Source organism: Lynx canadensis, chromosome C1 (assembly GCF_007474595.2).
Source record: "Lynx canadensis isolate LIC74 chromosome C1, mLynCan4.pri.v2, whole genome shotgun sequence".
Lineage (NCBI taxonomy): Eukaryota > Metazoa > Chordata > Mammalia > Carnivora > Felidae > Lynx > Lynx canadensis.
This window is the reverse complement of record NC_044310.1, coordinates 10,768,309-10,791,361: the sequence shown is the minus strand read 5'-3', so window position 1 is coordinate 10,791,361 and position 23,053 is coordinate 10,768,309. Positions and strand designations below refer to the sequence as shown.

Here is a 23,053-nt window from a genome sequence, read left to right as displayed (position 1 = left end):
GATGGTTAGAGTCAGTGATGATTAGATCCAGTGATGATTAGATCCAGGGGAGCCTCGCTCCCCTCATGTGTAAAATGGGGACGCTTAGCAGGGCCACCTCATGGTACCGGAGGAAGTTCGAAACAGTCCCAGATGTACAACAGGGAGCGGCAGAGGTTGGCTGCGCGGCAGAAGGGGGTCAAGAGGCAGAGGGAACGGGAACATGAGGCCCGCCGTTCCCTGAAGTCCCCTGCGCCCCCAACCTTGCATAGGTAGGGTGACGCCCGCTAAGTGAGCAGGTTCTGGGGCTCCGTTACAGGCTTAACAGAACCAGAATCTGGGGTGGGGCCCAGGATCTGCTTTTAGCACGCTGCCTAAGTGGTCCCGATGCTCGCCAAAGCCTTGAAACCCTCATCCCGAGCGTGGAGCCAGGCAGAGCCTGGGAAGTCAGCCGGGCACGAGGGTGCAGAGACCAGTGGGGTGGAAGGAAGGGCAGTTGAAGCTTTCTGGAAGAGCCACCGAACGGAAGGAGGCCAGGGAGGACTGGAGGCGGATTTATTCCCCCGCCAAGACTGGCTCCTGCCTCTGCCCGGGAGTGCCAGCCAGAGGGGCCTCATGTGGCTCTGGACTTAGGAGGCCCCGGGTTCAACGCCCAGCTAACACCCCTTCCTGGCTGGATGAACTTGAACGAGCTATTTCAGGTGAGCTGTAAAAAGGGTATCATAAAATGTCGGGCTTCTCTAACGCATTTGGCAGAAGGAGGGCACGAGCTCGAGTGGGTAGAGCGTGTAACGCCAGGCCGGGCATCCGTCACACGGTTATTGCCGACGTTACACCAGGACTTCACCTTGCTTCCGCTTTGGGCCTGGGAATGCATTTCCTGACAACCGAGAAACGTTCCCCAACCCATACGACCCAGGGACAGGGGACACAGCTCTCTCACGCGTCTGGCTGGACAGCCTCTTTGCCTCCGGCCGCGTTCGCCTTCTTTCTGTCTCAGCTGTAACGCAGCTCCTCCAAGATGTCCCTAGGGTACCCATTTGCTGAGCTCTGTGCGGGCCGAGTAACGGGTCTCCCGCCAGCCAGGGAGGCCCGGGGCTGCAACCTGAGTGGGGGGTGGGGAGCAAGCAACTTCACTGCACTGAGCCTCAGTTTCGTCATCTGTAAAGCGATGACATCATAATAGAACCCACCTTAGTGCGCTGTTGTGGGGCTTAAGTAAAACAGGCAAGCCGGATACACCGGGGAACCTGATGCCTGGCCCCTAGTAAGTACTTAACAGATGTGATCACAGACCTGTGGCATCCCTGGCCAGGGAGGTGGCTGGTAACTGTTTTTTAGGACCCCTCCCCACATGGCTGGAAGCCCGTCCATGGGGAAAGGAGATTCTTCCGGGCTGTTTAGGGCGTGCTGTGGCGTTTAGGTGGCTGAGGGAGAGTCTGCCTCCGGCCACAGCGCATTCAGATTTCAAGGAGACCTCCGCGGTGGGGACCACGAGGCCCAGGCGGGATAAATGGAACCAGGAAGGACCCTGCGTTTGTCCCGTCCGTGTCCCTCATTTCAGAAGAGAAGGCGGGGGCCACTGTGGAGGGAGGAGAGCCAGAAGTCAGCAATCTCATCCGTCACGAGTGGGGGATGAGCACCGGGGAGGGGGCCTACGGATGCCCCCGCCCAACCCGTCATCCCCAAGTGACAGGAAGGAGACATCCACCAGAGACCCAGGAGATGACAGAGACCCAGGAAAGTGGGGCCTGGAGGGACTCTGCCCAAGGTCCCCAATAGCAGGTGGCTGGGCCAGGACTTGAACCCTGTCTCTAAGGCTCTAACACCAGCGTTCTTACATTTGCCTCCAGCCAGGGACCAAATCAGGCAATCTTAAAAGAAAAAAGACAGAAACATAAAACACACATGAAAACAAAAATCCCAAACCAGTATAAAATCCTTGCAGAAGCACAGAGGGTCCCAGAGAGACCACGTCCACACTGGTTACCAGGTGGCCACAAACAGGCCCTCCCTCCGGTCTCAAACGCACTGCCTTTCCCCAGGATGAGCTGTTTTTGTCAGGCTGTGTCCCCTTTTGTCGTAAGACCACCCGCATCACTTCAGCATCTTCCACTCTCCCTGCCCCTCTCCTTCCTCCTTCCCGATCACGGTGCAAGAGCTCACTATTGTCCCGGCGACCTGGTCTGGAAATCTCAGTGACCGCGGGCATTCTCTCCCCTCTTTACTCCACCCCTCCCCCCCCCCCCCACCGCCCCAAACACGCACACCTCCAGGTCCCCACCTGGCAGCCTGAGGGCTGGATCTGGCCCGTGGGATGTATCTTACTCGGCCTGTGAAAGGTTATTTACGGAACATGGAATGGTGACCAGCACTGACAGCCATGGGTGATCTCCGACACAGAACTTGAAAATCTGGAAACCCTGGCCCCAATCCTCACAGGTAGCAAGCAGCTGGTGCTGAGTCAGAGCTGTGTCCTGCGGAAGGGGCCCGCCTTCTACTTTGCCACGATCCCCGCCACTCCCTGCTGCCTCATACCTGGCTAGACTCTCTCCTCAACAGCCCCGCTGCCCCCTTTCAGACACGTGCATTTGCAACTCCTGTCCACTGCCCCGTGCAGTGGGTCCCAGCCTCGTTCCTTCTCCCTTCCCAAAGCCTTTCTTTGGCCCCCAGTCGGCTCTCCTCTACTTCCCAGGCACGGTTCATTGTGATAATTACGATCACCCACTTCTCTAAGGCTTTCTCAGTCCCCAAGTCCAGCCGTGACATCCCTCCAGCCCCTGTGTGGCTTCAGAGGAGTCCCTCACCGCCCGCAGGACAAACTCCAGCTCTTTGTCCAGGAGCGTCTGGACCACCCCATTCAACATTCCTTCCTATGTCAGTGTTCCCTGGGCACCTGCTTGGGGCGGGGGGGGGGGGGGCCCTGGCACCAGGGACGGACAATCAATGAACACAACAATGAACAACAATACAGGGTGAATAAAAACAGGGTGCTTTCTCCCAGGAGAAAGATCAGTGCCATGTCAGGGACGTGTCCAAGGGAGGGAAACAGTCCTGATGTCCCCCCTCCGGTCACATGGCCCCGCGCTCTGCCCTCTGCATGCTGTCTGGTCTCCCTGCCTTGGCTTTCTCCCCTCCCCCCGCCGACCGTGAAGGCCTAACCTCCTTCCACACCCAGCTCTCACGCCCTTTCTCTGTGAAGCTTCCTCGCATGGCCAGCGTCGTCCACGCAGGTCACGTGTATGAGCCTCCCGACCCTGGCCACTCGGGGGGGTCTTGAGGGTGTAACTTTCATGCTACTTTCTCTACCTGCACTTGAAGTTAAGCAGGCAGGGCTTCATACCTGAGTTCGTCTTATCACGGCCTCTGGGCATTTTTACATTTCTCTGGGACTCTTCTCACACTGAGCCCCGGAAAGGTACACATCACAAAATCTCAATGACTCTCTGCTGACTCCATTCATTCAACAAACGTTCCCTAAGCGACACTGGGTGCCAGACACAGGAATGAGCAAGACAAAGGCCCGTTTCCAGGAAGCCCGTCTTCTACTGAGAGAGAAACAACGTAAGGGTTGGGATGAATTGTTCAGAAAAGAAAGAAGAAAAAATCAGCATCAAGGTGAAGGTGGTTCTTCCTCCAGAAGAAGGCCTCTCAGAGAAGGTAACAGTTCAGCTGGGACCAACAAGGCAGTAGCACAGCAGAATGGGAAGGTGGGAGGAGTCCCAGGTGGGGACAGCAGGGAGTGCAAAGGCCCTGAGGCAGAAATAACCTCAGAAGGTGGGCAAGGCAGAGGGGCAGCAGGGAGCCAGTAAGGAAGGTACTGCCCTAGCCCAGGGCAAAGCTGACAAATGGAGATGAGCTTATTACGGATTTGATTGGGGAGAGAGAGATGGGGTGAGGGGGCCAATGATTTTAGCCTGAGCAACTAAGAAGACACTAGGGCACCCTTAAGGACTGAATTTAAATCCATGTGTTGAAGCCCTAACCTCCAATGTGATGGTATTTGGAGATGGGGCTTTGGGGAGGAGATCGGGTTAGATGAGGTCATGAGAGTGAGGCCTTGGTCTGATGGGATTCGTGCCCTTATAAGAAGAGACTCTACATAGCGCGCGCGCGCTCTCTCTCTCCCTCTCTCTCTCTCTCTCTCTCTCCACACACATGTACCAAGAAAAGGCCACGTGAAGACACAGCAAGAAAGCATCTGTCTGCAGGTCAGGAAGAGAGCCCCTCACTGGGACCTGACCATCCCTCCTTTCCTACCCTCGTAGCAGCTGAAACGCAAAACCCTCTGTGTTCCTTTTGGGTGCTCATGCTTGCTTTGGGGATAACGGCTTCTTTAAAAGCCTATTTCAAAGCCAAGGGTCCTTTTATCAAGCAGCCTGGCCCACGAGGCATCGCTTTGATCCGCGGAGGAGCAGCAGACTCTGCAAAATCTTCCAGCTTTGCTTTCTTGGAAAAGTAGTTCGTTCTATGGCGCAGACCCCCAAAAATTCACTGAATGTCAGAATGACAGACACGAAAAGGAAAGACGGTTATGGAAATGTTCCAAGAAAACTTCCGAGATTCCAGATTTAAGAAAGAGTTTTGAGATGAAACAGGCCTGGAGGTTGGAATGATCTTGATGGAACCATTTTGGTGCAAAGATGGAATTTGTGGGGCACCTGGGTGGCTCAGGCGGTTAAGCGTCTGACTCTCGGTTTCGGCCCAGGTCACGATCTCACGGTTTGTGGGATCGAGCCCCGCATCGGGCTCTGTGCTGACCAGTGCAGAGCCTGCTCGGGATTCTTTCTCTCCCTCTCTCTCTGCCCCTCTCCTGCTTGCACTGTCTCTCAAAATAAATAAATAAATAAATAAACTTAAAAAAAAAGATGGACGGGGCGCCTGGGTGGCGCAGTCGGTTAAGCGTCCGACTTCAGCCAGGTCACGATCTCGCGGTCCGTGAGTTCGAGCCCCGCGTCGGGCTCTGGGCTGATGGCTCAGAGCCTGGAGCCTGTTTCCGATGCTGTGTCTCCCTCTCTCTCTGCCCCTCCCCTGTTCATGCTCTGTCTCTCTGTCCCAAAAATAAATAAACGTTGGAAAAAAAAAAAAAAAAAAAAAAAAGATGGAATTTGTGAAGTGTGCCCAATGAAGAAATGAGCAACTGCTATTTTTTTGAAGAAAATTTAAAAAAAAAAAGTATAATTAACATACGGTGTTATATTCATTTCAGGTGTGCAACATAGTGATTCAACAAGTCTGCACATTACTCAGTGTTCATCATGACAAGTGTGCTCTTAATTAATTCCCTTCACCTATTTCCCCCATCGCCCCCGCCCAACCTCCCCTCTGGGAACCATCGGTTTGTTCTCTGTAGTTAAAAGTCTGTTTCTTGGTGTGTCTCTTTTTTTCTTTATTCGTTTTGTTTCTAAAGTTGCACACATGACTGAAATCATGTGGTATTTGACTTTGTCTATTTTATACTCCCTAGATCCATCCATGTTGCTGCAAATGGCAATATTTCATTCTTTTCACGGCTGAGTAATATTCCATTATATATATATATATATATATATATATATATATATATATATATATATATATTTTCCCCCACATCCTCACCAACACTTGTTATTTATTGCGTTTTTGATTTTAGCCATTCTGACAGGTGTGAGGTGATACCTCACTATTGTTTTGATTTGCATTTCCCTGATGATGAGTGGTGGTGAGCGTATTTTCCTGGTCTGTTGGCCATCTGTATGTCTTCTTTGGAAAAATGTCTATTCGTGTCCTCTGCCCATTTTTATTTTTTTATTTATTTATTTTTTTTAAATTTTTTTTTTCAACGTTTTTTATTTATTTTTGGGACAGAGAGAGACAGAGCATGAACGGGGGAGGGGCCGAGAGAGAGAGAGAGACACAGAATCGGAAACAGGCTCCAGGCTCCGAGCCATCAGCCCAGAGCCCGACGCGGGGCTCGAACTCACGGACCGCGAGATCGTGACCTGGCTGAAGTCGGACGCTTAACCGACTGCGCCACCCAGGCGCCCCTCCTCTGCCCATTTTTAAATTGGATTCCTTGGTTTTTTGGTGTTGAGTTGTGTAAGTTCTTTATATATTTTGGATACTAACCCTTACTCAGATACGTCCTTTGCAAATGTCTTCCCCCATTCAGTAGGTTGTCTTTTTGTTTTGTTGATGGTTTTCTTTGTTATGCAGAAGCTTTTTATTTTTCTCAAGTTTATTTACTTATTTTAAGAGAGAGAGTGCAGGAGGGACAGAGAGAGAAGGAAAGAGACAGAACCCCAAGCAGGCTCCGTGCTGTCAGCACGGAGCCCGATGCGGGGCTTGAACTCACGACCCGAGCCGAAGTCAGATGCTCAACCAGCTGAGGCACCCAGGCGCCTCAAGTTTTGTGCAGGGTGTAAGAAAGTGGTCCAGTTTCATTCTTTGGCATGTAGCCGTCCCGTTTTCCCAACACCATTTGTGGAAGGGACTGTCTTTTTCCCATTGTCCATTCTTTGCCACCTTTGACATAGATGGAACATAAAAGTGTGTGCATTTATTTCTGGGCTCTCTATTCTGTTCTATTGACCTTTGTGTCTATTTTTGTGCCAGTACCATACTGTTTTGATTATCATAGTTGGGTAGTCTATCTTTTTTTAAAAATTTTTTAATTTTTTTTTATTTTTGACAGAGTGAGAGGGAGACAGAGAGAGACAGGGTGTGAGTGGGGGAGGGGCAGAGAGAGGGGGAGACACAGCATCCGAAGCGGGCTCCAGGCTCTGAGCTGTCCGCACAGAGCCCGACGCGGGGCTCGAACCCACAAGCCACGAGATCACGACCTGAGCGGAAGTTGGACGCTTAACCGACTGAGCCACCCAGGGCGCCCCATGGGGAGTTCTGATCCTGCTGATTGATGATCTGAGCAGAGCATCGCTGGGGTGGGCCACAACTGTAGCGGCCAGAGGTCCTGCAGGGAGAGCTGGCGAGCCCACAGCCAAGCCCCCGACAAACCCCCCGCGGGCTCAGAGAGGCAGCGCCGTGGCAAAGGCTGAATGATCTGTTATGGCAGCCTAGGCTGTGTCAACTCGGTTAAGCTGAAACTGCTGTCCCCAGAATCCCCCTCCCTCTTGGCTCAAGGTTCGAAGTGGCCAGGAGAGGAATTTGTAGAAAATCTGGAAAGAAACTGCACTCGCAAGGAAGACGCAGCGATGGGCGGGCGCCACGCGGCCCAGCCGGTTTGAGCCGGTCCTGCTGTCTGATCCGTGCCCAGCTCTTCCCTCTGACTGCTGGTCCCACTGACCGACAGTGTCCCCAGGCCTGTCACTGGACACCTGCTGGGCACCCACTGGCAACAGCCTTCTCCACAGGGAGACTTGTGGCTCACACAGGTCTCACCTTGGTGGCTGGACATCCGGGGCCCTCAGCTCCTGTGTCACTTTCACTTCTGACCCCCCCCTCCCCCGCCATGACCGTGTAAGATCTAATTCTTATCACAAATCCCCAATTCCACAGGTCGCAGTGGCCCAGTGTTCTCGGTTCAGCCCGAACGAGGTCATCACCCACACTTGCCCGCAGACCTTTCCACCTCGGGCAGTGGTTCTCCAAGTGTGGTCCTGGACCTCCAGCATCAGCGCCCCTGGGAGCCTGTTAGAAATGCAAGTTCTTGGGCCCCAGCCCTCCAGACCTACTGCATCAGAAAATTCTGGGGAGCTTCTGACACGTGCTGAAGTTGAAGAACCACTCACGCGGGTAGGCACTTAAAAAGCCTTCCTCCTCCGTTTCTGCCCGGGATGATGAAAAGGTTCTGGAAATGTATATGGTATTACGTTACTCATGTAATTTTATGTTGTGTGAATTTCGGAGGCCTCCCCTTATGCCCGCGAACGTTGGCATTTATTGAGACATTGTGCTAATCGCCGTATCACGCTCACCCCAACCCTCCAAAGGTGGCATTACTAGTCTCCCCATTTAATCGATGTGGAATCCAGGGAGTCTGACCCAGAATCCATACTTGTAGCCAATATGCCATTAGGCCCAGAGCACTGACTTATCTCTCTGTGCAGGAGACAGAAACCAGACGTCAGCCAGTGCGGCCCCTGGTCTCCACTTAGAAGCAGTATCTCAGGCACCCGGCTTTACCCTGCCCTGCAGCAGAGGCCGGGGCGGGGGTGGGGGGGGGGTGGGGAGGAAAGCGGGTGTAGACTGGCCCGCTCCCAGGTCCACACCCCCAGGCCTGTTGCAATAAAGCCCCCCTCCCCTGGCCGGCCCCAGGCTACTGGAAATGGTTCCTTTGGATTTGGAGTGAGTTTATTGGAATGGAAAGATTTCAAAAATGTTTTAAGTTTATTTATTTATTTTGAGAGAGAGAGAGAGAGAGAGAGTGCGAGCAGGGGAGGGGCAGAGAGAGGGAGAGAGAGAAATCCCAAGCAGGCTCCTCCCTGTCAGCGCAGAGCCCAGCGAGGGGTTCGAACTCACAAACCGTGAGATCGTGACCTGAGCCGAAACCAAGAGTGGGACCCTTAACGGACTGAGCCGCCGAGGCACCCCTAGAATGGAAAGATTTTTTTTAAAGTGATAACGACAATAGCAGAATCTAGAAACATATTGCGCATTTACTGTGCGTTTAGTACTTTTTCCACATAGATCATTCAATCCTCACAAAATCCTAAAACCGTCCTCCTCATTAGGAGAAATTCGGCCGGTGCCCAAGTCACTTGAGGTCCTGAGGGCCAGCGCTTGTACGTAAATCTGTAATTTTAATACAAAATAATACATGTTTCTCTATAGGAAATTTAGAAATGGTCGCTATCCAGATTTTTACACCCTTTGTGTCTTTTTTAAAGCTAAAAAATGCACCGCCTTTATACTCTGCCTTTTTACAATATTAGATTAGAGTTGTCTTTCCATGATGCTCAAGGTCCCCATCACCACCACGTTTCGCAGCCACGTGGCATTCCTGCGCGTGGACGTACCACACAGTCTCATCCAGGCCTTCATGTGGGACGTTTGGGTTGTTTCCACAAGAAGGCACTTCAACTGGGGAAACACGTGTGAACGAGGGCGCCGAAATTTAGCGAAACCTCCTCCCTACAACAAGCAGCAATTTGGGGCACTCGGCTCTGCAGGGATGGTGTCTGTGGCGGAAGGACCCGCGTCCCGGGCAGCAACATAGCCGATACAGGTTTATTTGGGGTGCAGACGTTTGGGGGGGGCAAATGCTTTCATCTTTGTGTGCAGAAGACGAGGTAAAAACGTCTGTGAGGTTTACCCATCTCACTCCTTAGAAAGAAAAGCTTGATCCCTTGCAACGAGGTGCCAATGTTCTCCAGAACACCAGCGCGTCTCCCTACCTGCCAGTTCCGAGGTGACACAGCAGGTGCATCGAGCTAAACAGCAGTGCTCTCGTTTCTCACTAGAGTGTGGTAGTTAAGAACACAGACTCTGGAGCCAGACTCCCTGGGTTTAAAACCCGTCTCCACAGCTAGTGGGTGGTGTTATTAGCTCACCAAGCCCTTGGAATCCAAGCACACTGAAGATGGAAGGAGCCTGGGTCTCTGAATGACTATGTCCCCGAAGTCCCCACCCTCCCCACCCAGCAGGCTACATTGTGACCCGACTGTCTTGAGCCTTTGAGATGTGAGGCTGTTTGCACAGTAGCTGGCCTACTCCTGCCTCAGTTTCCCCATGCCACTGAACTGGGTGATTTGCAAGTGACGAGTCACTACACGCAAAACACTTAGGCTGGTGCCTGTCACAACTGCTGTGTACCTTCATACTAACGTTGGAAATGCCTTGTAAGGTCAGACCCTCCCTCCCTGCAGCCGACCCAGGATCTGCCTCCTTCGGGGCCACCCCACAACTCCAAGAGTACTGACCCCACTTGGGGCGCCTGGGTGGTGCAGTCGGTTAAGCGTCCGACTTCAGCCAGGTCACGATCTCGCGGTCCGTGAGTTCGAGCCCCGCGTCGGGCTCTGGGCTGATGGCTCGGAGCCTGGAGCCTGCTTCCGATTCTGTGTCTCCCTCTCTCTCTGCCCCTCCCCCGTTCATGCTCTGTCTCTCTCTGTCCCAAAAATAAATAAACGTTGAAAAAAAAATTTAAAAAAAAGAGTACTGACCCCACGAAGGACATTTCCCCAAAACATTCCTGACACTCATCACCAACCAGACGTGGCTCTGGCTGCCAGGAATTTCCCTAAAATCTTTTTGAATGTGTCTCAGCCTGAAATCCTCTCGTAGGAAGCAAATGTGTGTCCTCCTGTGAGAAGTTCCCAGTAAATGGATAACTCCATCCGGGGCAAGAGCATACGCGTGTTGTTCTAAAGCTGCCAGCACACTTCCCCACAGGCAATGAGTCAGTAGAAACATGCAGGGCTGAAGAACTCCGTGAACTTCATGGCTCTGGCTCAGCCAGGCACGGTTCCCCCTTAGCCCGGGACGAAACTGTCCAATCGGAGGTTCCATCAGCTTCCATCCACACAACGAGGCACCAGCGATCCAGAAATTTGGAGCTTGTATCCGCCCCCCAGCTAATTACACATTTAACTACTTTCTATCAGTAAAAGGTTGCTTCTCTTGTACCCGCTCACCGTGCCTTTTTGGGTAAGCCATGTTTCTTCGTGTCCGTGTGTGTGTGTGTGCGCGTGTGTGCACAGACCCTCATGAAAGCTACTGACGCCCCAGAGAAAAACGCAGAGGCAGACGGTTTGCCGTAAGATTTCAGGTGGCTGGTGGGTCCTCAAAGGCAATCTGAGGACCTTGACATGAGTGATTACATGTTTCAAAGGTCCCAACAATTTCAGAACGATCCTGACAACTCTTAACACGTGAACATCTAAAAGCAACACTTAAAAGCATCTTACACCCACAGGGAATTTCTGGAAGCATGTACAAGAAACCCACGAGCCGTGGCTATCTCTGAGGAAAGGCACTGGGGGTCTGAGATGAGCGGGAGGTTTACATTTTTCCATTGGCTATCCCTTTTACGGCGTTTGAGGTTGTTTTTTTGTTTTTTTTTTTTTACATTTTTACTGTGTGTAAAAATTTTTTTCTAATCAGTTAATTTTCTAATTGAAAAGAGTCAGTAAAAAGTTCTTTAAGTTAAGAACTAAACACAACCCGTTGTGACTGCCATTTCTGTGACACGGGGCAGGGACAGATCACCATGGGGGAGAGGTCAACTTACTTCCTGGCAGAGGAGGACCCACGTGGGAGGGGGGAAAGGCAAAACATCACTCAAGGAGGGGTGACACTGTTTTTCCTGTTTCTCCTTCAACACAGGTCATTATAGTTCCAGATTGAGGGGTTATTCATATTTCATTAGGTCCCTACCCAGCGGGGTGCTGGCAGTAGGAACTGGGAAGAACCTTCTTATGGAAGTTCAAGGGGTGTGCACTCAGCCCCATCAGCTCTGCACCAGGCAGGGGGTGATGAAGATGTGTAAATGCTAGAACAAAGCTGGAACGTGGAGGGAGACATAGAGTGGAGGCTAAACGGCCTCCTACCACAAACCCCCTCCAAATACAAAAAGAGTAGATCTCTGTTGATCAGATCGAAGCACATGTAATCACCTTTTCTGAGGGTCGTCTGTAAAGGGGCAGCCAGAGCCCATATTTTGCTCGGCTGTGCTGGGGACCACACGAGGCCACGTGTGTGAAGCTCTTGCCTCTGTGAGAGGCACACAGTAGGAGCTCGGCAAGAGTCTGCTACTCCCTTCCACCCTCCCCTCCCTGGTCCTCAGCATGAAACTTTTAAGTTTGGCCACTTCATCTAAAGATCCACTCACCAGACACAGTGGGCAACCCCACTCCTTGGTATTTGCGCGAGAGAAATGAAAAACGTACGTGCACAGTAAAACCTGCGCGAGAACGTTTATAGCGGCCTTAGTCATCACCACCCCAAACTGGCAACAATCCAGATATTGTTCAGCAGGTGAGGGGATAAACAGACAAACATTTGCTACATCCGTAGGATGGGGTAACTCAACGTGGAGGAACCTCAAAGCACGACACTCCATAAAAGAAGCTGGACTCCAAAGGCGTCACAATCTGATTCTATTTGTTTCTTAGATTCTTTTTTCAAAGTTTTATCTATCTATCTATTTATTTCTCTTGAGAGAGACAGAGAGCACAAGTGGGGGAGGGCAGAGAGAGGGGGACACAGGATCCGAAGTGGGCTCTACGCTGACAGCAAGGAACCCACGTGGGGCTCGAACCCGCAAACTGCGGGATCATGACCTGAGCAGAAGTCAGACGCTTAACAGACTGAGCCACCCAGGCGCCCCTCTCCTCTTCAGGGCACTGATCCCATCACGATAGACCTACTCTCAAGACCTCAACTAACAGCTAAGTATCTCCCAGGTTCCCGTCTCCTAATACCACCACACTGGGAGTAGGGCTTCAACCTACGAATTCGGGGCAGAAACACAGCCTGGAACCGGTCGTTTTCCCCGCTGCAGATGAGAGAGCCGCTGGGTGTCCACAAGGCACCTGTCGCAGCTTTTTAAGTCTGGGAAGCAGGAAGCAGACGCTCAAGGTTGAAATCATCCAAGACCCGCCTGGGCTAGGGGCCGGTCCGCGCCAGCCCTCTGCAATTCACCAACACCTCACCTCGTAGGAACCCTCGGGGAGCCCACTGCAACCCTAGGAGATTGTTTTTTTTTAAAAAGAAAACATTTTTTCTCTTATTAGAAAAACCATGCTTCTTTAGTGAGCCAACATTAATAAATCTAGATTAGCAGAAAGGAAATCAACATCACCAGTGACCCCACCATCCGTACCGACTGATAGTATCTAAGATGCTGTTCAGACTTTGTGTGTTTTGTAAGCAAACATACCTTTTTCTTTTTCTTTTTCATCTTTCGACAAAAATGAGATCTGGCTGCAACAGGGCTTGGTGACCTAACTTTTTTTTTTTTTTTTTTTGTAACGTTTATTTATTATTGAGAGACAGGGTGTGAACAGGAGAGGGGCAGAGAGAAAGGGAGACACAGAACCGGAAGCAGACCCCAGGCTCCGAGCTGTCAGCACAGAGCCCGACGCGGGGCTCAAACTCACAAACCGCAAGATCATGACCTGAGCCGAAGTCGGACGCTTAACTGACTGAGCCACCCAGGCGCCCCAACTTTTAAAATGTTGGTAAATAACGGACAATTTTGCACATCATCAGTATTCAGCTAAACCATAACTTTTAGTGGTTGAGGAATATTCCAGAACATGGAGGACTCATAATTTACATAACCAACCAATCTCCTATTGCCAGACACATAGCTGGTTTCTAATTTTATTGCTATTTTTCAAAATAACAGTATTAGGGTGACTGGGCAGCTCCGCAGGTTAAGTGTCTGTCTCTTGATTTCGGCCCAGGTCATGATCTCGAGGTTCATGGGTTCAAGCCCCACATCGGGCTCTGTGCTGACAGCGTGGAGCCTGCTTGGGATTCTCTGTCTCCTTTGCTCTGTGCCCCTCCCCCGCTCATGCTTCTCTGTCTCTGTCTCTCTAGAAAGTAAATACACTAGGGGCGCCTGGGTGGGTCAGTCGGTTAAGCGGCCGACTTCGGCTCAGGTCATGATCTCGCGGTCTGTTGAGTTCGAGCCCCGCCTCGGGCTCTGTGCTGACAGCTCAGAGCCGGTAGCCTGTTTCGGATTCTGTGTCTCCCTCTCTCTGACCCTCCCCTGTTCATGCTCTCTCTCTGTCTCAAAAATAAATAAACGTTAAAAAAAAAATTAAAAAAAAAAAGAAAGTAAATACACTTAAAAGAAAATCAGTATTGAAACGAACTCCTTAAACAGTCATGTTTCTTCTGAATAAAATCCTAGTATTGAAACTGCTGGGTTTTTTTAAGGCTTTGACACACATTTCAGACAGTCCTCATGCCCACCATGAGCTCGTGAAAGATTAGTATTCCTTTTTTAAGCTAAAATTTTGAAGCGTTCAAAACATTTCAACTTTCATATGTGAAAGATGGTATTGTTTTAAGTGGTATTTTCTTTACTACAATGGGGTTGACTGTTGTTTTTTTTTTGTTTTTTTCCACGTGCTTATGAGCCAAGGGCACTTCTCCTCCTCCCCCTCCTCCCCCCTCCCCCTCCTCCTCATCGCTCTTCTCCCTCTCCCCCTCCTTTTCCTCCTCCCCTCCTCCTCCCCCTCCTCCCTCCTCCCCCTCCTCCTTCCTCCCCCTCCTCCTCCTCACTCTTCTCCCCCTCTTCCTCCTTCTCATTGTTCTTCTCATTCTCCCCCTCCTCTTCCTCTCCCTCCCCCTCCTCCTCCCCTCCTCCTTCTCCTCGTGGTTCTTCTCCTCCCCCCTTCCTCCTCCTCCTTCATTTTCATGCTCTCACCTGCTGTGCTGACAACTATATCACAGCACGTATGAAACTTTCTTGGCATAAACCCATTTTGCTAGTAGTAATGTGAATTTCTTAGTTTTGTGATATACACCATGTTATGTAAGATACTAACACCAGGGGAAGCCGAGTGAGGATATAGGAAATAGGAACATAGGAATGTAGGGAAACTAGGATATAGGAAAACTATACTATTTTTGTGAGTTTTTTTATAAATCTAAAATTATTCCAAAATAAGGGGCACTTGGGTGGCTCAGTTGGTTCAGCGTCAGACTTTGGCTCAGGTCATGATCTTGTGGTCTGTGAGTTCGAGCTCCGCTTTGGGCTCTGTGGGTTCTGTGTCTCCCTCTCTCTCTGCCCCTCCCCTGCTCATGCTCTGTCTCTCTCTCTCTCTCTCTCTCTCAAAAATAAATAAACATTAAAAAAATTAAAACCCTAACTTTAAAATAAAATGAAATAAAATAATTCCCAAATAAAGAGAGTTTGAGTTTGTTTTTGTTTTTGTTTTTTGAGGAGTTTTGTTCTTGGACAGAGGATGATCTAGGCAGAAAAGCAGAAGGAATAGAAAGAGAAAACCCATCGAAGTTCATGGGTGGGGGTGTAGGAGGAAGGTGGAGATAGGAAGTGGGAAGTGGTTCTAGTTCCTTACTGCCCATCTGTTGGTGGGGGGAGGGTTGGGGAAGCGGCAACAGGTCTAGCAAGGTAAACGGAGTCTGAACTCTAAGGAGTCCAGTATTTTAGTTCTGTGAGTATATGATTATTGGTTTGTTATTTCATTGATTTGTGTCCTAGTTTACAGACTCCTCATTCCTCCCCAATAAGGAGTAAGCTCCAGGAGAGCAGGGACCATGTCTCCCTAATGGACCATGTTCTGCCCAAATCCAGAATCCCTGGCCTGTAGAAAGAATGCAATAAATATCAGTCAGATGAATGAGTCTCGCTTCCAAAATGACTTTTTTTTAGAGGGACCTGCGTGAGAATTCTCAATTCTAAGAACTGAGGTGGCTAGGTAAGCAGTGGTTTCCAGCTTGCTGTTTCATTTTGTTTTCAAAGGCAGAGAACTTTTTTAAAGGAATCTTTCATACCCCTGATATCTGGAACATGAGTAAGCGGCTTCCTTCCAGCTGGCCCCGCCTCCCACCACTCAGCTCTATCCCTGACTGTTTCTGGGACCCGTCCAAAGAATTCCAAGTTCCCTGGGATCACAGCATAAAAAGCAGTGGACTGTTACAGCATATACACAAATTAACTCACAATGGATTGAAGACTTGAATGTAAGACCTGAATCCACAAAACTCCTAGGAGAAAACGGAAGCAGTAAGCTCCCTGACATTGGTTTAAGCGACGTCTTTTTGGATCTGACTCCAAAAGGCAGAGAAACCAAAAGCAAAAAGAAACAATTGGCATATGGCAAACCGAAAGCTTCTGCGCGGCACGGAAAACCATCAACAAAACGAAAAGAAAACCTCCTGAATGGGAGACGACATTTGCAAACCATCTATCTGAATGGAGGTGAATATCCAAAATATATAAAGAGCCCATACAGCTCAATAACAAAAGAAACCCACAACGAATCTGATGAACAAATGAGCAGCCGATCCAAGACCCTTTTCCAAAGAAGACATCCAGATGGCCAACAGACACATGAAAAGAGGCTCAACGTCACTCACCATCAGGAAATGCGAATCAAAACCGTCACGAGGTATCACCTCACATCTGTCAGAATGGCCGTCATCAAAAAGATGCGAAGTCATAAGCGCGGGCAAGGATGTGGAGGAAAAAGGGAATCCTTGCGCACCGCTGGTGGGAACGTAACTTGGTGCGGCTGCTGTGGAAGACAGGACGGAGGTTCCTCAAAAATGAAACCTAGAACTACCCTATGATCCAGCAATTTCACTACTGGGTATTTTATACAAAGAAAACAGCACTAATTTGAAAACATACATGCACCCATATGTTCACTGCAGTATTATTTGCAACAGCCAAGACACGGAAACAACCTAAGGGTCTATCCGTGGGTGGGTAGATAGAGAAGATGCGATGCATATATTCATTTATATGTATGTATGTATTTTATGTACATATATTCATTTATACATATAAATGAATACTACTCGGCCCTAAGAAAGAATGAAACCTTGCCATTTCCAACAACACGCGTCCACCTCGAGAGTATTAGGCAAAGTGAAATAAGTTAGAGAAAGACAAATACCACCTGATTTCACAAATGTGTGGAATCTAAAAAACAAAACAAAGAAAACAAAACAAACCCCAGGCTCATGGATACAGAGACCAGAGCAGTGGTGGCTCAGGGGAGAGAGCAGTCAGGTGGGGGAAGTTTGTACTTCCCGCAAAATCAAGAAGGTCACAAAATAAATAAGTCACCGGGAGTGTAACGTACAGCATGGGGAATACAGTCAATAACACTGTACGAACTTCGTCAGGTGACAGATGGTAATTTGGCTGTGTTGATCATTTTGCGACACACACAAAGGTCAAATCACTGTGTCGTATACCTGCAACTCGTATAATGTTGTATGTTAACTGTACCTCAATTAAAAAAGAAACCCAATGGACGGCAGCCTCTCTGCCCAAGGTTCTGACCACGCAGCTGGAAATACATTTATCCGGTGACTCGGTGCGTGTCCACATACATATACCTGACGTGACAGTCTTACTAAAGAATACTTCTCAGGACAGGGGATGCACTTTCTTTTCTAGTCTGCTTTCTTCTATTTCACTTTTAGAAAGCCAGTGGAAAACTACGTAACTGATCTTATTTTTTATTTTTTTATTAACAAAATTTGTTTTTCATGTTTATTGACTTTTGAGAGAGAGAGCCAGAGTGCGAGCGAGAGAGGGACAGAGAGAGAAAGAGACACAGAATCCAAAGCAGGCTCCGGGCTCCGAGCGGTCAGCACAGAGCCCGACGCGGGGCTCGAACTCACAGACCGCGAGATCATGACCTGAGCCAAAGCCGGACGCTCAACCGACCGAGCCACCCAGGCACCCCTACGTAACTGATTTTAAACCCCACTTAGTTGCCGCCCGCAGTCTGTAGGCATTAGCCTAAGGGATCTCCCGGATCATTTCTAGTATTGGCAATTTATAGGGCATCAACAAAGCTGTGATCCTGTTAAGAGCCCGAGAGCTGCCGGGAGAACCAGTCCCAAAGGTGAAGTGGCCAACCTGGGTCACCTGAGTGGGTACCAAATTCTCTGCTCATGTTTGCCATTGAAATACTTGCTGTCCAAGAGGCAGGCAAACCAAACACAGTCTTGATTTTCCCAGGGACCCGCACTTGCCACCCCAGGGCCTAATCCTGGGAAGATTCAGGGCAAGGGGTGATAAAAGCGGGCAAGAGTACCTGGCTGGGTTAAAACCGAACACAGAAAAAAAAAAAAAAAAAAAAAAAAAAAAAAAATCACAGGAAACAGAGGAAACAAAGCTTTCACCTTCCCCCCTATAATCTTTGGATCACACCCATCCCGCCCGGATGGCTAACCTCCTCCATTTCTAAGAGGCTCCCTAAGAAGAGATTTTTGCTTTCGATTTTGTAAACAGAGCCCTTTCCCAAACACCATGGCAGTGCAGAGACATGGCCCCCTGAAGTCCCACGGTGGTGAAGAAGTTGCATAGCGTTACAAGATTTTGGTTGCTGGAGTGTTCTGACAGAGCCACACAAGGCTGGCCTCCTGAGTACCTTCCGGCCACCAGATAGCAGAAGCATGGGAGACTGGCGGGTTAGAACCGGTGTGGAAAAACTCTCACTGGGGAAAATACCTGTCATGATGATGAACTGAAAAGCCAGGATATTAAATAGCAGAGCAAGCAGGCAAGCAAACAAAAAATCTGCATGAACACCAAAATATCAACAGTGGTTGCCAGCATATGGCGAGGTTTTCCGTCCAGGTTTTCTACCAGGGGCATGCAACTTCCCTTGCACTCCGGGGGAGAAAACAACTTTAAAAGCCTGTCCGGCCGGCGGTACCTTCTAGGGAACTTTTAGAGGGGCAGCAAAAAGCTTCATCACTCCTTACCCCCTGGCCTTACCATCGGGTTTGAAATTGTCAAGGTATCTACTTGAAATTGTCAAGGTATCTACTCCTTGTTATGCATCCCCCTCCCCCGTCTTCCAGGGCCCTCAGCATTTGCTCCTCCTAGACAGGTCACCGGTGGTGGCCTCGAAGAACACCTGCCAGGGCGGGGCAGAGAGAGAAAGCGGCTCCTGGAGACGGGGGTCCTCTGACTTTACTGTCTTGTTTTTGTTTGTTTGTTTTGTTTTTCAAGAACCATCCTGGAAATCATTCGGGCCCAAATCAGGAAACTTGGGTCATAGTCCTAGCTCTGAACTCAAGCAAGCACCTTCCCTTCCCTGGGTCTCAGTTTCCCCACTTGTAAAAGAAACAGACTAGACCTCCTGATGGCTGAAGTCCCCTCTGGCTCCGATATTCTAAGAGCCAGGCATTCAGGTTTAAGGGCTGCAAAGGCTGATAAATCTAGGGCAAGAGAGAATACGGGGACTGTTGGCAGCTCAGCCCAAGTAAACAACTCTGGATGGAAGGCAGGGCCAATCAGCCTCTGGAGATAAGGGTTGGGACTGAGGGGAGGGAGGAGTCAAGAATCAGTGTGAGGCCACAGCTAGTGGGAGAGCTCAGCACGGCCCCTGGGAGGGCTGCCTCTGGCCAGGGTCTTGGGGCAGTCTGGGCTGAAACGGGGAAACCCGAACAAGCAACCTGTTTCTTTGGGGAGCCAGAGCTCCCAGGAGAGGCAGCCAGTGTGCCAAGGGCTCGATCCAAGAGAAGGAGAACAAAAACTGTTAACAGGCCAAGCGGGCCACCTGTCCAGGCTGGAGAGAAGCGAGACTCTATATGAAGCAAGACAGAGATCCTGAGAAACCACCAAACGTGTGCTAAACTGGGCTCTACAACAAGTCTCTGACCCGATTGTGGTCAGACCTCCTGGGAGAACGCAGAGGACCCTAGAGCGGTCAAGTGGGTTTCCATCCCAGTTCTGCTGCTGCGTGCCCTTCCCCTCTCTGAGTTGTTGTTTGTTGTTTTTTTTTTTTAAGTCTTTTATTATTTATTTTGAGAGAGAGAGAGTGAGCATGCACGGGAGAGAGAAATGGAGAGAGAGAGAGAGAATCCCAAGCAGCATGGAGCCCAATGTGGGGCTCGAACTCACGAACTGAACTGTGAGATCACGACCTGAGCCGAAATCAAGAGTTGGACTCTGACTGAGCCCCCCAGGCATTCCTCCCCACTCTGAGTTTTACTCCTCAAATGAGTGTGGTCCCTTGCACCCAAGACATTCTAGGGTCCTCCTGTGGCAGGTGAAAGTGAAGGGTAACTTCCATCCAGCACGGAAGGTTCTCTTACAGCTGCCAGTGGCGAGAATGACCCATCCGAGCTTCACAACCAAAGTGAAAGCAAAAGCCCGGAGCCAGAAGCAGACCCTTCACCACATTCTGGAACTTTCCTAGCGCTTAGGGAGAAAACTCTGCTGGGTCCCTCGAATTCCACCTTAATTTGGAGCCCCGGGGAAGAGAGGCCCAGAGCCAAAGCCCTTCATGCTTCAGCCTTGTCCAGCCCTGGGGCTCTGCAGGGTTTTACTGCCAGGCCCACGGAGGGAGAGAACATTTACCAGAACCATGACCCGAAAAACAGGAGCCCTGAAAGAGGCAGGTTGCCCAGGAGACGGGCTCCTGGCTCAGCCTCCAGCTTTGCCATTCTTCACACAGAAGCTCCTGGGTCCTGTGCCTCCTGGAGCCAGGGAGTGGGGAGCCATAGGTGGGGGGAGGGGGGGAGGAGGGGCGCTTGGACCCTGCCAAGGTCCCGGGCACTTGCCCGCTCTCTCTGGTAGAAGACAGGCTGGCAGCTTGGACCCCACACCAAATCCACAAACGTCACCCTTGACCAGCGGGCACGTGTTAAGACCGTGTGTTAATCTCCGCCTCCTGTGTGGGTCTCCACTCCAGCACCCCCTGCTTCATTCCCACTGCCCCCAGCCTAGAGGTCCGCCTCCTCCCACCCCCTGCCCCCAGCAGCCTTCCCCAAACTCTCATGTGACTTCACACAGCCAGAGTTATCTTGCTCACATGTCAACGGGATCCAATGACTCCCTTGCGTCTTTCTTGTTCAGTGATCCATACCGAGCACCTAGAACAGTGCCTGGGCCACGGAAGGCAGGCACTCTGTCACCATCTGTTGAATGACTCCAAGGCGCTCACATGAGAAAGTCCCATCTGTAACGACCAGCCCCCTGCCTATTCAGTCTAGCTCATTCCAGCCGCTCCGTTCCCTTCACTTTCTCCACCTTCCCACAAACCTGCCTGCCACTGCCTGAGCACGCCCCTCCAGGCCCAGCACACCCCATTACCTCCACACCTCTGGGCCTTTGCTTATGCTGTTCCATCTACCCAGACACCCTTCCTCCCTCTCCCTGGGGGACTGATACACTGTTCAATATTCCAACATTCTTTTTTTAGCAGGACCTCCTCAGCCTGAGTTATTTTCTGTCTCTTGTTCTCCTCTAAGCCCTGTGACATAATTTCCTACAGAATACTTGCTAGGGGCTAGGCATGAAGGTCCCACTTAGGAGGGCATCATTCCCAGAGTACAGATGAAGAAACCGAGGCTCGGTGAGGCAGGTCACACACAGTGAGCCAGTGCTGGGGCCTGACTGTATCACCGCCTCCCAGCAATGCTTGTCATTTACCAGTCACGAGGCTGGGAGCTTTTAAGGCCCCTGGGCCCTGCATCCCTGGGGCAGGCCTGGCCCTCGCGCAGCTCCCAGGAGGTCCCAATCACCCAACCCCTGGACAGAACCTCCTGAGGAGCAGATACACCGCCAGCCTCCTCCCCTTCCTCTCTCTTCTGCCTTTTCTCCCAGGCTGGGCAGTACCTCTGGCAGGCTGCAGAGGAAGTGTTTGGAGGGAAAGGGGCTCCTTCCCAATTCCACGTCTTCCTATAAACTTAGGTCGAGATCCTCGTGTGACAAGTCTCCAAAGCGCAAAAGCCGTTCACAGGTCCCAGAGCCGACCTTTCAACTAGAGAAGCTATGCTCCAAACAAACCACGCAGAACGAAAACCAAAATCCAGCCCTACAGGGTAACCCCTCTCCAGTGGCACTTCTGGGCTGACCCCGGCCCCGGCCCCGCCCCCGCCGCCGCGGCCCCGCCCACCCAGGCCCCGCCCCCGCCGCTCCCGCGGAGCCTGGGTTCCCAGGGCCCGGACCACCCGCGCGGCTTGGAGGGATCTGGCCGGGGGCCACCCAAGCTCAACCGAGAGTGCACAGGTGCCGCACGGCAGCGACCGGCCGGGGAACCGTAAGGACATCCAGGTTCCCTGTCCCCCCACCTCTCGGTTACGGAAAGCTTGCTTTCTCTAGGTGACCATCCCTGTCAACCAGACTTGGCGCTCCCAGGCCACACGTCTCCCGTCAGGAAGCAGACAAAAGATCTGGGTTGGACGGCAGGCAAGTACCTGCTGTGTGCCAGGCACGAGTGCCCCCGCCTCATCCCAGGGGGCAGTCATGCGCATTGAACAGCGAAGAAACTGAGTTTCACCCCACTTTGCTCGCGCCCGGTTTCTCACCGTTTTGTTGTTTTTTTTTTTTTCTAGTACGTGAAACACACACTCCGATCGAAATCCCTGAAAAACCTCGATTTCCACAAAAGTTAGGGATGGGAGAAGGGGGGTCCATCGCGCAGCGCCAGGGTGGTTTCCGGGGACTTCCTGGGAAGCTCGGCTCTAAGCACGGGTGGAAGGTGCCTCTTGGGGGAGGCCAAGGGTTCGAAACCCGCCAGGCGGAGGGCACCTGTCCCCGCCCACGGGGAGCCCCGGAGGCCGGCCGCCTTCCCCCGGCCGAGGCCAGCGCGATGCCGGGAGGCGGGGGGTCCCGCACCGCTGGGGCGCGGCTCCGGCGACTGCGGGTTCCGAGTCCTCCCGGCCGCAGACCAAGGACAGGAAGCTCCCGGACGGACGGACGGACGGACGGACAGACAGACCCAGACTGCCCTCGACTCCCTCCCCGGCCGGGCGGGGAGCCAACACTCACTCCGCCGGGCGCCGCGGAGCGGAAGGCGCGGCGGCGCAGACTCACCCGGGCGGCTGCGGGGCCAGCTCGGTCACGGTCGCACTACCGGGGACCGGGGGCTCCACGACCCCGTCCCCTCGGGCTGCCTCTTCCGGGGCGCTGTGATCCCAGGGCTCGGGGAGTCCCGACCCAGCGAGGCGGTGGCGGAGAGGGCGCACCGCCCGCGCCGGGACCGGGATGGGGACGCAGGAAGCGCAGCCTCGAGGCGCCGGCGTGCAGGAGGGAGGGACGGCGAGAGGCCGAGGGCGGCGCCGGCCCCGAGCGGCCGCGGGCCCGGAGAGGCGCCGCCCACCGGTCGACCCTCCCGCCCTGCCCTCCGCGCCACCCCCGGGCCGGCGGCACCCACGTCCTCGGGTGGGCTGGGGGAGTGCCGGGCGGGGAAGCTAGGCCAAGTCCTCCCCCGCCCCCTGCCGCTAGGAGTTGGCGAAGCAGGGGTGGGGGGAGGGAGCAGGGTCCAGACATCCCCAACCCCGGGCCGCGGAATGGGACGTGGGGGTGGGAGGCGGGGAGGGTGACTCGGGCCGGGAGTCCAGGTTAGTTAAGGGTTAAGTAGAGCTGGGAGACTCCCCCGCCCCGGAGGCTGGTACGGCCCTGCGGACCCGCCTGCCGCGCCTCTACCTGGCGGGACGCTCACCTGGCCGCCCGGTGCGCCGGCCT

The 23,053-nt window shown here is 52.0% G+C and overlaps 1 protein-coding gene across 2 annotated transcripts in view; it reads right to left on the bottom strand.

The window, feature by feature from the left end:
* The window catches only part of TMEM51 (transmembrane protein 51), a 55,405-nt gene extending 32,798 nt beyond the window's left edge, over window positions 1-22,607 (bottom strand). The window contains exon 1 of one of the 2 annotated variants that reach the window (XM_030326146.1): window positions 22,403-22,607. The gene's annotated coding sequence lies outside the window, so the exon portion shown is untranslated. Of the gene's footprint in view, window positions 1-21,202; window positions 21,387-22,402 lie in introns of those variants that run through there. The other variant, XM_030326150.1, reaches the window with a different exon arrangement.
* Window positions 22,608-23,053: the final 446 nt, after the last annotated feature.